Source organism: Lissotriton vulgaris, chromosome 6, assembly GCF_964263255.1.
Source record: "Lissotriton vulgaris chromosome 6, aLisVul1.2, whole genome shotgun sequence".
Taxonomy (NCBI): Eukaryota; Metazoa; Chordata; class Amphibia; order Caudata; family Salamandridae; genus Lissotriton; species Lissotriton vulgaris.
The window spans coordinates 1,818,320,160-1,818,333,092 of record NC_141694.1 but is presented as its reverse complement, the minus strand read 5'-3'; positions in this window follow the sequence as shown (position 1 = coordinate 1,818,333,092).

Here is a 12,933-nt window from a genome sequence, read left to right as displayed (position 1 = left end):
TTGGGACCAAGACCACTGGGCTGGCCCAAGGACTGTTTGAGGACTCAATTACCCCTAAAGCAATCATCTTGGAGACTTCCTCCTTGATGTAAGCTCTGACCTTATCAGTCACTCTGTAAGCCTTGTGCTTCACAGGAGGACTGTCTCCAGTGTCCACATCATGGACGCACAATTCTGTGACACCAGGAACCAAAGAAAATAGATCAGAAAATTGCCCCAACAGCTGCCGACAATCTTGCTGCTGATCAAGGGTCAGTGTGACTGAGAGGCTGACACTATCCACTGACCCATCTTGCTCTGTTTCAGACAGGAGTTCAGGAAGTGGCTCGGTCTCCTCCTCCATTCCATCATCTGTGGCTAGGAGCATACTCATTTCGGACCTTTCTAAATGGGGATTTAGGCGGTTAACATGTTGGACCCTCATAGGGTTCCTTGGAGACCGCAAGTTCACCAAATAGGCAACATCCCTCTTGCACTCCACCACCTCATATTCACCGGCCTAACTGTCCTGGAGAGCAAAAGGCTCCACAGGGGCCATGACCCAAACTTTCTGTCCAGGTTGAAGCTCGAACTGGCATTCTCATCGTACCACCGCTTCATCTCTTCCTGGCTGGCTTCCAGATTCGTCTGAGTGAGATCTCTCAATCGCCGAGTCTGGTTTGTGAAGGCCAGCATGTAACTATATGCATCCTGGGGAGGATTCCTGGGAGATTGTTCCAAGCCTTCTTTGACCAGACTCAAAGGTCCTCTTTCCGGGTGTCCATACAAAAGTTCAAAGGGGCTGAACCCTAGGGACCTCAAGGTAAGCAAACAGAAGGCATGGCAAGAGGATGTCCCTCTTTCGCCTCATTGGTTCCTGAAGACCCATAATCATGCCTTTAAGGGTCCGGTTGAATCTTTGAGCCAGCCCATTGCCTTGTGGGTGGTAAGGAGTGGTGAACTTGTAGGTAACACCACACTCCTTCCACAGAGACTTCATATAATTGGAAATGAAGTTCGTACCTCAGTCAGACAGCAGCTCTCTGGGGAACCCCACACAGGAGAAGATCCCCATCAGTGCACGTCCCACCACGGGGCCGTCACTGGCCTGGAGTGGAATGGCTTCCGAGTACTGGGTAGCATGGTCCACCAAGACCAGGATAAACCTGTTGCCCATGGCTGTCTTGTGGTTCAGTGGCCCCACAATGTCAATGCCCACCCGTTCAAGGGGGTACTGACTACAGGGAAAGTTTGGAGAGGGGCCTTGTGCCTCCTTCCACTTTTCCCACTTGCCTGGCAAGTTTAACAATGTCTACAATGAGTATCTGAAATCTTCTGCATCTGGCCCCGATAAAAGTGGGAGACAAGCCTTTCAAAGGTCTTTTTCTGCCCCAGATGACCAGCTAAAGGAACATAATGAGGCAAACCCAGTAGGAAGGATATGAAGAGCTAGGGTACCACCAGCACATGAGCTGACCCAGGCTCAGCAACCTTAGGCTCGCTATACAGGAGACCGTTCTCGCAGTAGATCCAATGTGATCCAGACTGATCACCTGCTGCCTGGTTTGTGGCCTTTTGCCTCAAACCCAGAAGAGAAGGGCACTTCTGCTGCTCTTCACAAAATTCCCCCCTGGAGGGACCCCCTTTTTGCTGCCAATGAGTCAGCTCAGGTAGGTTCCCCAGTTCAGAAACGTGCTCCCCTGTAGGTTCCAGGGCATCCCCCTCAAGGTCTGCCTCCTCCTGGACCGTGGCAACAATGGAGGCTGGTTTCCTGCACCCCCTACCTCTTCTCTTCAAGGTAGGTCCCTGGGCCATACTTTCAGGCTCCAGCATCTCTTGAACAACCTTAGCTTCCATAGACCGAGTGGTCACACACGCTCACCCAGGCAGACCCAACGTCTCTAAATGCACCTTCTTCTCCACCTTAACCCAAGGTGAGCTTTCCAAATCATCGCCTAAAAGACAATCAACAGGTATGGCTGGCCTCACAGCTACCTGAAGAGTACCAGAGACCCCCCGCCCCCACTCAAAGGGAACCTGAGCCACTTTGCAATGGCTCTCTGTGTTATCAGCAGCAACAACTGGGAAGAATGCATTGGGGACAACCTGCTCTTTAGACACCAAGTGACACTTGACAGCTGTCACACTTGCTCCTGTGTCTCTCAGAGCCTCCACTCTATGACCATTGACGGTCACCCACTGCCTGTATTTTTTTAGTGTTATTTGGCAGCTGAGTTTTAGGGACCATCTCAAAGTCTCCTAATGAGACACGAGACATTTCTGTGGGGACCCCACATACCTTGGGCACCCATCTCCTCCCCACCCAGGGCTATACTGGCCATCTGACAGGGTGGTGCATGGGGTGGCACACACTGACCCTTTTGGGGACACTGGGGATCATACAAATGGTGTCCCACCTGCTCACACTGAAAGCAGGTAACAGGCCCCCTATGAACAGTTTTACCTGTCGAGGATCCTGAATTCTTCTCCTGGGAGGCTGGGAACCATTACCTTGGTTTCCTTGGGAATTACTTTGGGGCCCTTGCTGGAACTCCCTCTGTTTACCCTTGTCCTCCCACTCTTCTCCTGGGGACCCTGCCTACCTTTGGTGGAGTCTCCCACAAGACCCTTGTGTACCCTGGTACTGACCCAGCAGTCCACCTCCTCAGAAAGCTTTCTAGGATTAGTCAACTTGCTATCAATAAGGTGCTGGCGTAGCTCTGGAAAACAATTAGCAGACCCCATATGTCAAATCAAAAGTGCTCCCTAGCAATCAAATCATAGAGCGCTTGAAAATTATCAAAATTGCTACCCATCACCCAACCATCCATAGCTCTGAAAAAGAAAGATACATATTCTACCCAAGTGGTTCCCTCCAGAGTTCTGGAGTTAACCCATACCTTGTCACCAGTACTTCCTTCATGGGGGCATAAGACATCCTATGATCACTGAGCAGGTCTAACAAAGCATCCCTACCTTCAGTTAAAAAGCAGCCCCACAACCCCACTCCCCAATCCTCATCAGGCATCCGTTGGGCCAACATTGCTTTCTCACAGGCTGCAAACCACTGCCCAATATCTTCACTTTTGTGGAAATTGGGAGTTTTCAGGAAAACACTAATAGTTCCAAGGAAAAAAGATTCTAAATAAAATGATGTGGTCGCGTTTGGTCTGCACTCACTAGTAGTGTACACCAATCACTGTATATGAAACACAAATGCAAAGTACAAATACTCACCGCTGACCACCAATATTAGATCTGAGGGTTTCTAGTTGGCAATGGTATTCACCTTTGTCCAAATAAGGACCCTTACTTCTAAGTGAGGATAAGGGGATTACACTCCTAAATAACCCCTGCTCACTCCCTTGTTAGCTTGGCACGAGCAGGCAGGCTTATCTCAGAGACAGTGTGTTGAGCATTTGTGAATATACACAGTAAGACAGTGAAAAACACTACAGATGGACACAACACAGATTTTATAAAAATAAGTATTCTTTATGTAGACTTAACACAAGCCCACAAATGACAAAAATCCACAATACTACACTTAAGATTGCTTAAAGATGATGAAACGTTGCTTAGTTCAAGTTGATGATCAATGCAACATAGTTCTCAACAAAGTACCTGGATGCGTAATGCAAAGTGAAAAAAAGGCTTGCAAAAGTAGAGATGCGTTGGTTCCGTGATCCGGGGGGAAATGTTGCCTCCTGCCTCAATGCTTGCTCAGAGTACTGGATGCGTCGTGATCCATACGGTGCGGAGGTGATGCGTAGATTCTCGGACTGCGGTCCCGTTGCGGTGCGCAAGATTGTGCCTTGATGCGATGATCCGGTTGCGATTCGAGAAGATGGCGCCCTTGACATGGCGATGGGATGGCGATGCGTAGACACCCTAGCAGCCTTGCAAGGACTCTGTACTTCGGAGCCGCGACAGGCTCTGCGACACGCTTCTTCGGTGATGCAATGGCGAATCTCTCGATGGATTCTTCTCCGGTGATTTGTTAGCAGGCAGCTTCAATGAACACATGCTTCCAGGGAGATGCGGCGAAGGCTCGCTTCTCCAATGATGCGACAATTTCAGCTGCGGCGGGAACACGCTTCCTCTCGGTGCATTGAGCTTACAACTCCCAGAGACAAGCAAATGTCTGTAGATAGAATTCCCAGCAAGGACATTCACTGGGGGAGCTGGAGGTGAAGTCTTTTGTCCCTGAGACTTCAGCAGGAGGCAAGCACAGTTCAAGCCCTTGGAGAATATTCTGAAGATGATGAAAGTCCCTAAAAAGTTCCTTCTCCTTTCCTTGGCAATGAAGCAACCACTTCAGGCCAACCCAGCAAACAGCACACTGACAGAGAGGCAGTCCAAACTCCTGCATCTTCCTTGGTTCTTCTCCTTGGCAAAAGGTTTCTTGTTCCAGAAGTGATCTAAAGTTCTTGGGACAAGGTCCCAATATTTATACCCCAAAATCCTTTGTTCTATGAAGGCAGAGAGGCCTCTGCCTAGTCCAAACCAGTTCCTGGGCACTTTGTTTACATGACTCTTTTCTTCCTTTCACTGTACAGGGCAGAGACATCAGCCGCCCCACAGGAGGTGGAGTCTTCACAGGGGAGGGAAGGCACAGCTCTATAGCACTTTGATGACATGATTCCTTCTCTACTTTCACAGTGCAGGGCAGAGATATTAGACACACCACAGTAGATGGAGCCAGCATTGTAGAGGGAAGGCCCAGCCCTGTGCAGGCCCCATGTGCAACTCCTCCCTCCCATCTAGATGCAGATCTCTCTATTCACCGCTGGACTGCCCCAGCCTGTCTCCTGGAATCCCCCAGCCATGTCACTCACAAACCCAGACAAGGAATACACAACCTAGCAGAGGCAGGCCTTTACAGTTTAGGCAAGAAAATACATACTTTCTAAAAGTGGTATTTTCAAACACAGAATGTTAAAACCAACTTTACTAAAATATGTATTTTATCATTTTGAGTTCAGGCATACTAAATATGAATTTTTACCATGTTCCCTGAGTCAGTTAGGATTATAAGAATGTAATAATCTTACTTCCCATTCTAGCCTATGGAGAAAAGATAACATTCAATAGTGAAAAACAAACATGGCTGTAATTCACTATGAGGACATGCTACATACACCAGACCATGTCCTACCTTATACTTAAAATGCACCTGCCCTTGGGCCTACCGTAGGGGTGACTAATATGAAGCAAAGGGAAGGATTGGCAAGTGGGTGCAATGGCCAAGTCGACATGGCAGTACTTGATTGCACACAGGCCTTGCAATGGCAGACCTGAGACACACTTTACAAGATGCTTCTGTGTGTGGCACAACCAGTGCTGCAAGCCCACCAGCAGCATTTGATTTATAAGCCCTGGGCACACATGGTGAACTGTACTAGAGTCTGACAGTAAATCAAACAACCCAATCATGGAATCACCAATTAGTACATCAATTTAACATAGGGAGCACTTGCACTGTGGCACTGAATAACAGTGGCACAGAGCCCAACGCATATAACCATCAAAAGCATATGAAAACAGAGGAGGCAATCCTTCAAAAATGGAAGGGAGACTCACGCCAACAATGCCAGGCCTAACAATGATTGTGTACTTATATCAGTGATTTTATAAGAGAGCAATTATGGGTTTGTTTCTACTTGAATAAGTGATCTGTTGTGTGTGTATAACTGTAGAGGTCTGTAAATGGAAGTGTGATTGATTCTTTGCATGAATGACTAGGTGTGACTAACTCTGGCTGAGTGCTGGAGTGTGAGTGTCTGTGTAGGTGTATGAGTATATATGATAGTGCTATATTGATGTGACTGCATGTATGAGTGATTGTATGGGTGAATGAGTAGATGTGTATGTAGTCCTCAGAACCATTGAGAAGATATGTAGTAAGTGGTATTGGTATGTCTATGGTTTCAAAAGTAGTATTCTGTATTTGGAGTAGGTGTATCAAAGGTTATATTAGGGTGTGAGGAGGTGCATCCATGTATCACATGGATGATGTAATCAGTGAAGTAATCAGTGATGTCGTTTGAGATGTTGTCATTGATGTCACTGACCATGTCATGAATGATGTAATATGTGACATCATCAGCAGTGCATTGCTGAGGCGCGAGTTATATTTAGGTGACCTAACTATAAAGGCAACATTTCTATGGGTTTGTAGAAGTGAAATGTCCAACTAACTATAATGTCCCTAAAACCTATGTTTTTTTTTCATTGAATTTCAAAGGTTTTTTAAATGCTAATTTCTAACTTTAACATGCTTGAAACCTATGGTTTTTTTCAGTGAATTTCTAAGGTTTTTTAAATGCTAATTTCTAACTATAACGGGCCCAAAACCTATTTTTCTCTTAATGAATTTCTAGGGTTTTTTAAATGCTAATTTCTAACTATTACGTCCCTGAATCCTATTGTTTTTTTCAGTGAATTTCTAAGGTTTTTTTAAATGCTAAATTCTAACTATAATGGGCCTGACAACTTTGCTTTTTTCAATGATTTTGTAAGGTTTTTTAAATTCTAATTTCAAACTGTAACAGGCCTGAAACCTATGGTTTGTTCAGGGAATTTCTAGGGTTTTTTTTAAATGCTAATTTGTAAATCTAATAGTTTTTGAAATGTTTTATTTAATTATGTAAACTCCTATGTCTATTAAAATACATGTATATTTTTTCACAAAAAAATATGGGAGTCACATACCCATCGTGTACCTATCACGGTGGGTGCGCAAATTCAAGCCGCCATATTGGAAAAGACGAGAAGGAGCTGCGTTTGGTTAGTGATGGGTGCGTGGTGCCTGGCTCATGCATAATGTCATATACGTATGTGATAAAGTCATGTGCATGTTTGATATTCGACTAAAGCACAGTTCACCACCCTGCGTAACGTAATGAACATATTCAGTCACGCTGGGTGCAAGACTCTGGTGATTTATTTTTTATGTTGAAAACTATATGTATACTAGTTAAATTTGTATGTTATACCAAGAGATTATGCTAACTAATTATGAAAATGATATATTTCTGATTGCAATAAAGTTACATTACTGTTAAATATACGTTTGTGAAGTTGCTTCGGGTGCGCGCAGGGTGCATCCTTGGTGCTTGACTCCCATGTGACTTTATAAGAAAGCATTCATTGGTTCATAAGGATTTCTAGTCTAGAAGTTGGAGGACCGCACGCATTTTTCACAATCTTCATACATCATCCCAGGAGACATACCTGCTGCGTATTTTTAGATTTTGTGTATATTTCTTGGTGTTTTCCTTTTCAAATTGAAATGGCATCTTCTACTCCTGTCCTGGATATTCCTTCGGAAGAAGAAGAATTGGACATTACATTGAAGAAGAAGAAGGAAAGCATAGTGTGGAGGTTTTTCACTGTTCCATCTGGTGAAAAAAAAAGGTAATGCGAGAAAGTTCAGCCACTGGATTCAAGATAGCCTGGCTGAAGAGGGTGATGAACCTGAAATCGGTCCCAGGATGCTTGTTTCCGATCCAGGGAAGACATGGCTTGGCAGTTAGGGCAGGACTGTTCCCATGAGGCACAGGGTCAGACTGATTCGCATATTGCCATGTCTGAACTGGGGTGGTGGAGTGAGCTAAAGAATGATGATGGATTAAACCCAGATTAGTTGACTGGGGATGAGTGTTTGATTTGCTCAAACGCTCCGTCCATCATCCCCTTTTATATTGCTTTGTTCGCTCTACGTTGGCAAGGTATTCCCAGAAGTGGGTCGCTTGCTCATTTTGCCACTGGATTCAAGATAGCCTGGCTGATGAGGGTTATGAACATGAAATCGGTCCCAGGATGCTTGTTTCCGATCCAGGGAAGACATGGCTTGGCAGTTCGGGCTAGACTATTCCCATGAGGCACAGGGTCAGACTGATTTGCATATTGCCATGTCTGAACTGGGGTGGTGGAGTGAGCTAAAGAATGATGATGGATTAAACCCAGATCAGTTGACTGGGGGATGAGTGTTTGATTTGCTCAAACGCTCCGTCCATCATACCCTTTTGTATCGCTTTGTTCGCTCGACGTTGGCAGGGTATTCCCAGAAGTGGGTTGCTTGCTCATTTTGCCACTGGATTCAAGACAGCTTGTCCGATGAGGGTTATGAACTCTAAACCAGTCCCAAAATGCTTGTTTCAGGTCCAGGGAAGACATGGCTTGGCAGTTAGGGCTGGACTGTTCCCATGAGGCACAGGGTCAGGCTGATTTGCATATTGCCATGTCTGAACTGGGGTGGTGGAGTGAGCTAAAGAATGATGATGGATTAAACCCGATAAGTTGCCTGGGGGATGAGTGTATGATTTGCTCAAACGCTGCGTCCATCATCCTCTTTTGTATCGCTTTGTTCACTCTACGTTGGCAAGGTATTCCCAGAAGTGGGTTGCTTGCTCATTTTGCCACTGGATTCAAGATAACCTGGCTGATGAGGGTTATGAACTTGAAATCGGTCCCAGGATGCTTGTTTCTGATCCAGGGAAGACATGGCTTGGCAGTTCGGGCTAGACTATTCCCATGAGGCACAGGGTCAGACTGATTTGCATATTGCCATGTCTGAACTGGGGTGGTGGAGTGAGCTAAAGAATGATGATGGATTAAACCCAGATCAGTTGACTGGGGGATGAGTGTTAGATTTGCTCAAACCCTCCGTCCATCATCCCCATTTGTATCGCTTTGTTCGCTCTACGTTGGCAAGGTATTCCCAGAAGTGGGTCGCTAGCTCATTTTGCCACTGGATTCAAGACAGCTTGTCCAATGAGGGTTATGAACTCTAAACCAGTCCCAAAATGCTTGTTTCAGGTCCAGGGAAGACATGGCTTGGCAGTTCGGGCTGGACTGTTCCCATGAGGCACAGGGTCAGACTGATTTGCACATGGCCATGTCTAAACTGGGGTGGTGGAGTGAGCTAAAGAATGATGATGAATTAAACCGAGATCAGTTGACTGGGGTGAGTGTTTGATTTGCTCAAATGCTCCGGTCATCATTCCCTTTGGTATCACAAATATAACAGTCAATCAATCAATCAACCAGGACTTGTAAAGCATGGCAAATCACCAGTGTACCATGTGGCTGAGGGGTAGGTGGAGGGGGGACTTCAGTTGAACAGCTAGTTTTTGAATCCTTTCCTGAATTCCAGCAGACAGGGTGTGGTTCAGAGCTAAAGGGGGGGAGATTATTCCAGGACTTTGCTGCGTGATAGGAGAAGTAGCATCCTCCAATGTTGCTTCTGCAGATGTGGGGGTTGTGAGCGTGGGAGAGGGAGGCAGAGGGCAAGAGTCTGTTTTGTTTGCCGAAGCTCAGGCATTGGTTGATGTATCGTGGTACTTGGTTGTGTAGGGCTTTGTAAGTGTGGATCAGCATCTTGAATGTACTTTTCTAAATGGGCAGCTGGTACCACTACCTTAGGTGGGGGATGATGTGGCTTTGTCTGGGGAGGATGAGTGCACTGTGATTCCTACATAGAGAGCATCATGGTAGGTCAGCCAGCTGGTGACCATGGCTTGAGTAACGGTTCTTCTTGTTTTGATGAGGGGCCATTTGAAGATTACAAGGAGCATGCAAAGGGTGAGGAAGAAGTCAGAGGAAACTGCATTGATATGGTTTTTAATGGTAGGCTTGCTGTCCAGAATGATGCCACGGTACTGGCCTGGCCCATCGGAGTTGATGAGGGGCCTAGTTTGGAGGTTTACCTGAAGCCGTTCCACGATGAGGAGGTATTCCAAATCCAAAAGACAGCAATTCTGTTTTGTCTGAGTTTAGTTTTAGCAGTTGTCTTTCATCCAGTTTGAGATGCTAGTCATGCGGAATTTGGCCATGGTGGTGGAGGGTCTTCCGAAAGCATGAGGATGAGTTTGGTGTTGTTTGCATGGGATATGATGTTAAGTCTTTGTGTTCTGACGATGGTGGCCGAGGGAGTCATGTTGGTGTTAAACAGAGTGGGGCTGAAGGACTAGCCTTGAGGGAAGCAGCAGATGGTGTTCATGGGTTCGGGGGTGAAAGGATGGAAGCAAACTCTCTGGGTATTTCTGGTGAGGAAGGAGGCAATCCACTTGAGGGCATTTCCTTAGATTCCAATGTAGTGGAGTCGCTTGATGACGGTGCTGTGGGATACAGTTGAGAAGGATCAGGGCTGCTGTTTCTCCCCGGTCAAGGAGTGTTCTGATATCATCAGTGGCAGTGATTAGGGGAGTTTTGGTGCCGTGGTTGGTACAGAATGCGGATTGAGAGGTGTCCCGAAGACTGTTGCTCTCTAGGTGTTCTGTGAGTTGGCGGTTAATGGCCTTTTCAAGGATGGGAAGGGGAGCAGAAAATGAGACGGTACTTCTTGAGGTTGCCTGGGTCGGCAGTTTGTTTCATGAGAAGGGGCTTGATCTCAATCTGTTTCCATTCTTTGGGGAATGTGGCCATAATAATGGAAGTGCTGAGGATGGCGGTGAGTTTGTTGGTGAATATCTTGCCCCTGATGTTGAAGATATGTTGGGGCAGGGGTTTGAGTGTTCTCCAGAATGGATGGATTTCATGATGGCCATGGTGTTTTGCATGGTGAGCTTGTCACAGGTGGTGAGCAGGTGGTTGTGTTTTGTTCTTTTTGAAGCCAGAAGGTTGAGTGTTGCCGGCAATGGGTTAGGGTACGAGGTTTTTGTATATGGTGGCAATTTTGTCATGGAAGTAATCTACAAGGGTGTCGCAGAGTTCCTAGGAGTAGGGATGATGTTTTCGAAGGCTGAGGGGTTGGAGAACTAGAGATGTTGAAGAGTTCTTTGCTATGATTGGAGCTGGCTTCGTTGTGGTCGGCGAGTGCGTTTTTGTTTTTATTTTCAGGAGTGGTTGGTATTAGTTGAGGGATGTCTTGAAAGTGCCTCCGTTTGGTAGAACCAGGGTTTGTTGAGGAATATGACATCAGAGGTTTTGGAGCTGATAGGTCCTAACACCTCAACACTGAAGATCATGAGTGCTACAGAGATCCAGGTGAAATGCTTTGCTCAGGTGAACTGGAGAATGAAGGGCTGGAGTCTGAAGAGCTACAGCCTGGAGAGATGCTGCAGCATCCTTTTCATAAGTCTCAAAATCAAGCATAGAAATCCAGACCTGGTGTGCCGTTTATACTGGAATGTAGTCAAACTCTACCTGACTGCAGAATCTGTTTTTTTATGGCTAAAGCAGGGTTGAAAGTTAATAGTTTAGTGTCCATACAAGAACCTGCTTATTTTAATATTCTGGCTTTTAAGATGAGTGCATTGCTCAGTGGCCTCTATATCAAGACTCCTGGCATGTGCTCTCCCTCTTTATCAATATTGATTCAGCTCCTACAGAGGAGCTGTCCCCCAGTGCACAGCGTGAAAGACCAAAATATAGGTTCAATCCAATGTATCACGTCAAGTCTTCAAATTACTCAGCGGTTAGTTGTCATCTGTTTAATGACCAAACACTATACTAGATTTTGACATTCAATGTTCATGTCAAACCATCTTCACAATGTTATTCATGAAAATAATTTTAGGTGGCTTAATGACCAAAGTCTCAAAGCTTTAAATCAATGTCCATCCAAATATAATGTCCATCCCAATGCATTTCAGGCATTGATTATGCCCTTAGTCAGGGGTTTGTTCTGCAAATGAAAAACATATGTATAATCCTTACAGGAAGACCCTCAACTGAAAATCTCAAAATATGTACATGCGATTATATGTAGCATTAACTGCTAATGTGTAAATGCGTGAACATGCATATCATCCATTATCATAATGATACTCTAATGTCAAGTGTGCAGTCACTGAATGAAAACAAAACGTGACCCAAAATACTCAAAAGTGGTAGAAGGTGTACTGTAATAAAAACAAACATGGGGCCTAAAGACTGTTAAAGGCTTAAATATGATCTACCATTGTGAATACCATGATCAGGAAAGTCCTGTGACCGGCAAAGTTTTGCAGGTGTGGATTGCAACAGAAAAGATATGCTCGTTTTATGTTTGTTATACAGGAATGGATAGTAAATTGAAGGTTTGCACGTTGAATATTAATGGTCTTAATGACTTCAAGAAAAAGGGAATTTTGGGTAAAATGATCCAGCTATTACAAATAGACATCCTGTGTTTACAGAAAACGCATATCGCCTGGGCAAAGAGAGATTGGTTAAAAAATCTCGGTCTAGATCTGTTAGTATGTTCGAAGCAGACAGGGATTAAAAAAGGGGTTGATATTCTTATGAAACAGGGTTTAGGGGTATGTGTTAAAACTTTGGCAGATAAGTGGGGGAGATGGGGATTGGTAGAACTTAAGATTGATGAAAATAGGTTTACCATTTGCTCACTGTATGGTCCTAATATAGATGATGCTGAATTAATGAATTCAATTTAATTTAATTAATTTTATGGCAAAACTGGTTGCCATAGAGATGTTGAGCACTGAAAGGAAAATGTTCATTGAGTTTCACAGTTGCCCCTATGTCTTTGTGGTCATCAAACTGATCAATCAGATTCAGAGTTCAAGTACGTTCTTCCTGGAAGTGGACAAAAGCGAATTCCTGCTATTATATGTTGTACGTTTGTTTATTTATACTTGGAGCTCTGATCACCTGTGTAGAGAAAGGCAAAACCCAGTAGAAGAAACCCCGGCTGCCTCTCCTTCAGGGGTAGGGACAGTACCCCAAGACTAAGAGAGAAATATCCCTTCATCCATCCATCATTTTTTCCAATGATTACTAATGAAATATTTTGAACTGGATGACAGGAGAAAAAAAGGAACTTCAAAGCATGCTGCTAGCTGACCATTCCCACCACTTGGACACTATAGATGGCTAACAAGGGGGAGCATGATGTTGATGTTCAAAATTTAGGATAGTGTTTGGTCATTAAACAGATTACACCTAACCGCTGAGTAATTTGAAGACTTTCAACGTGGATTGAACCTATTTTTTGGTCTTTTACGC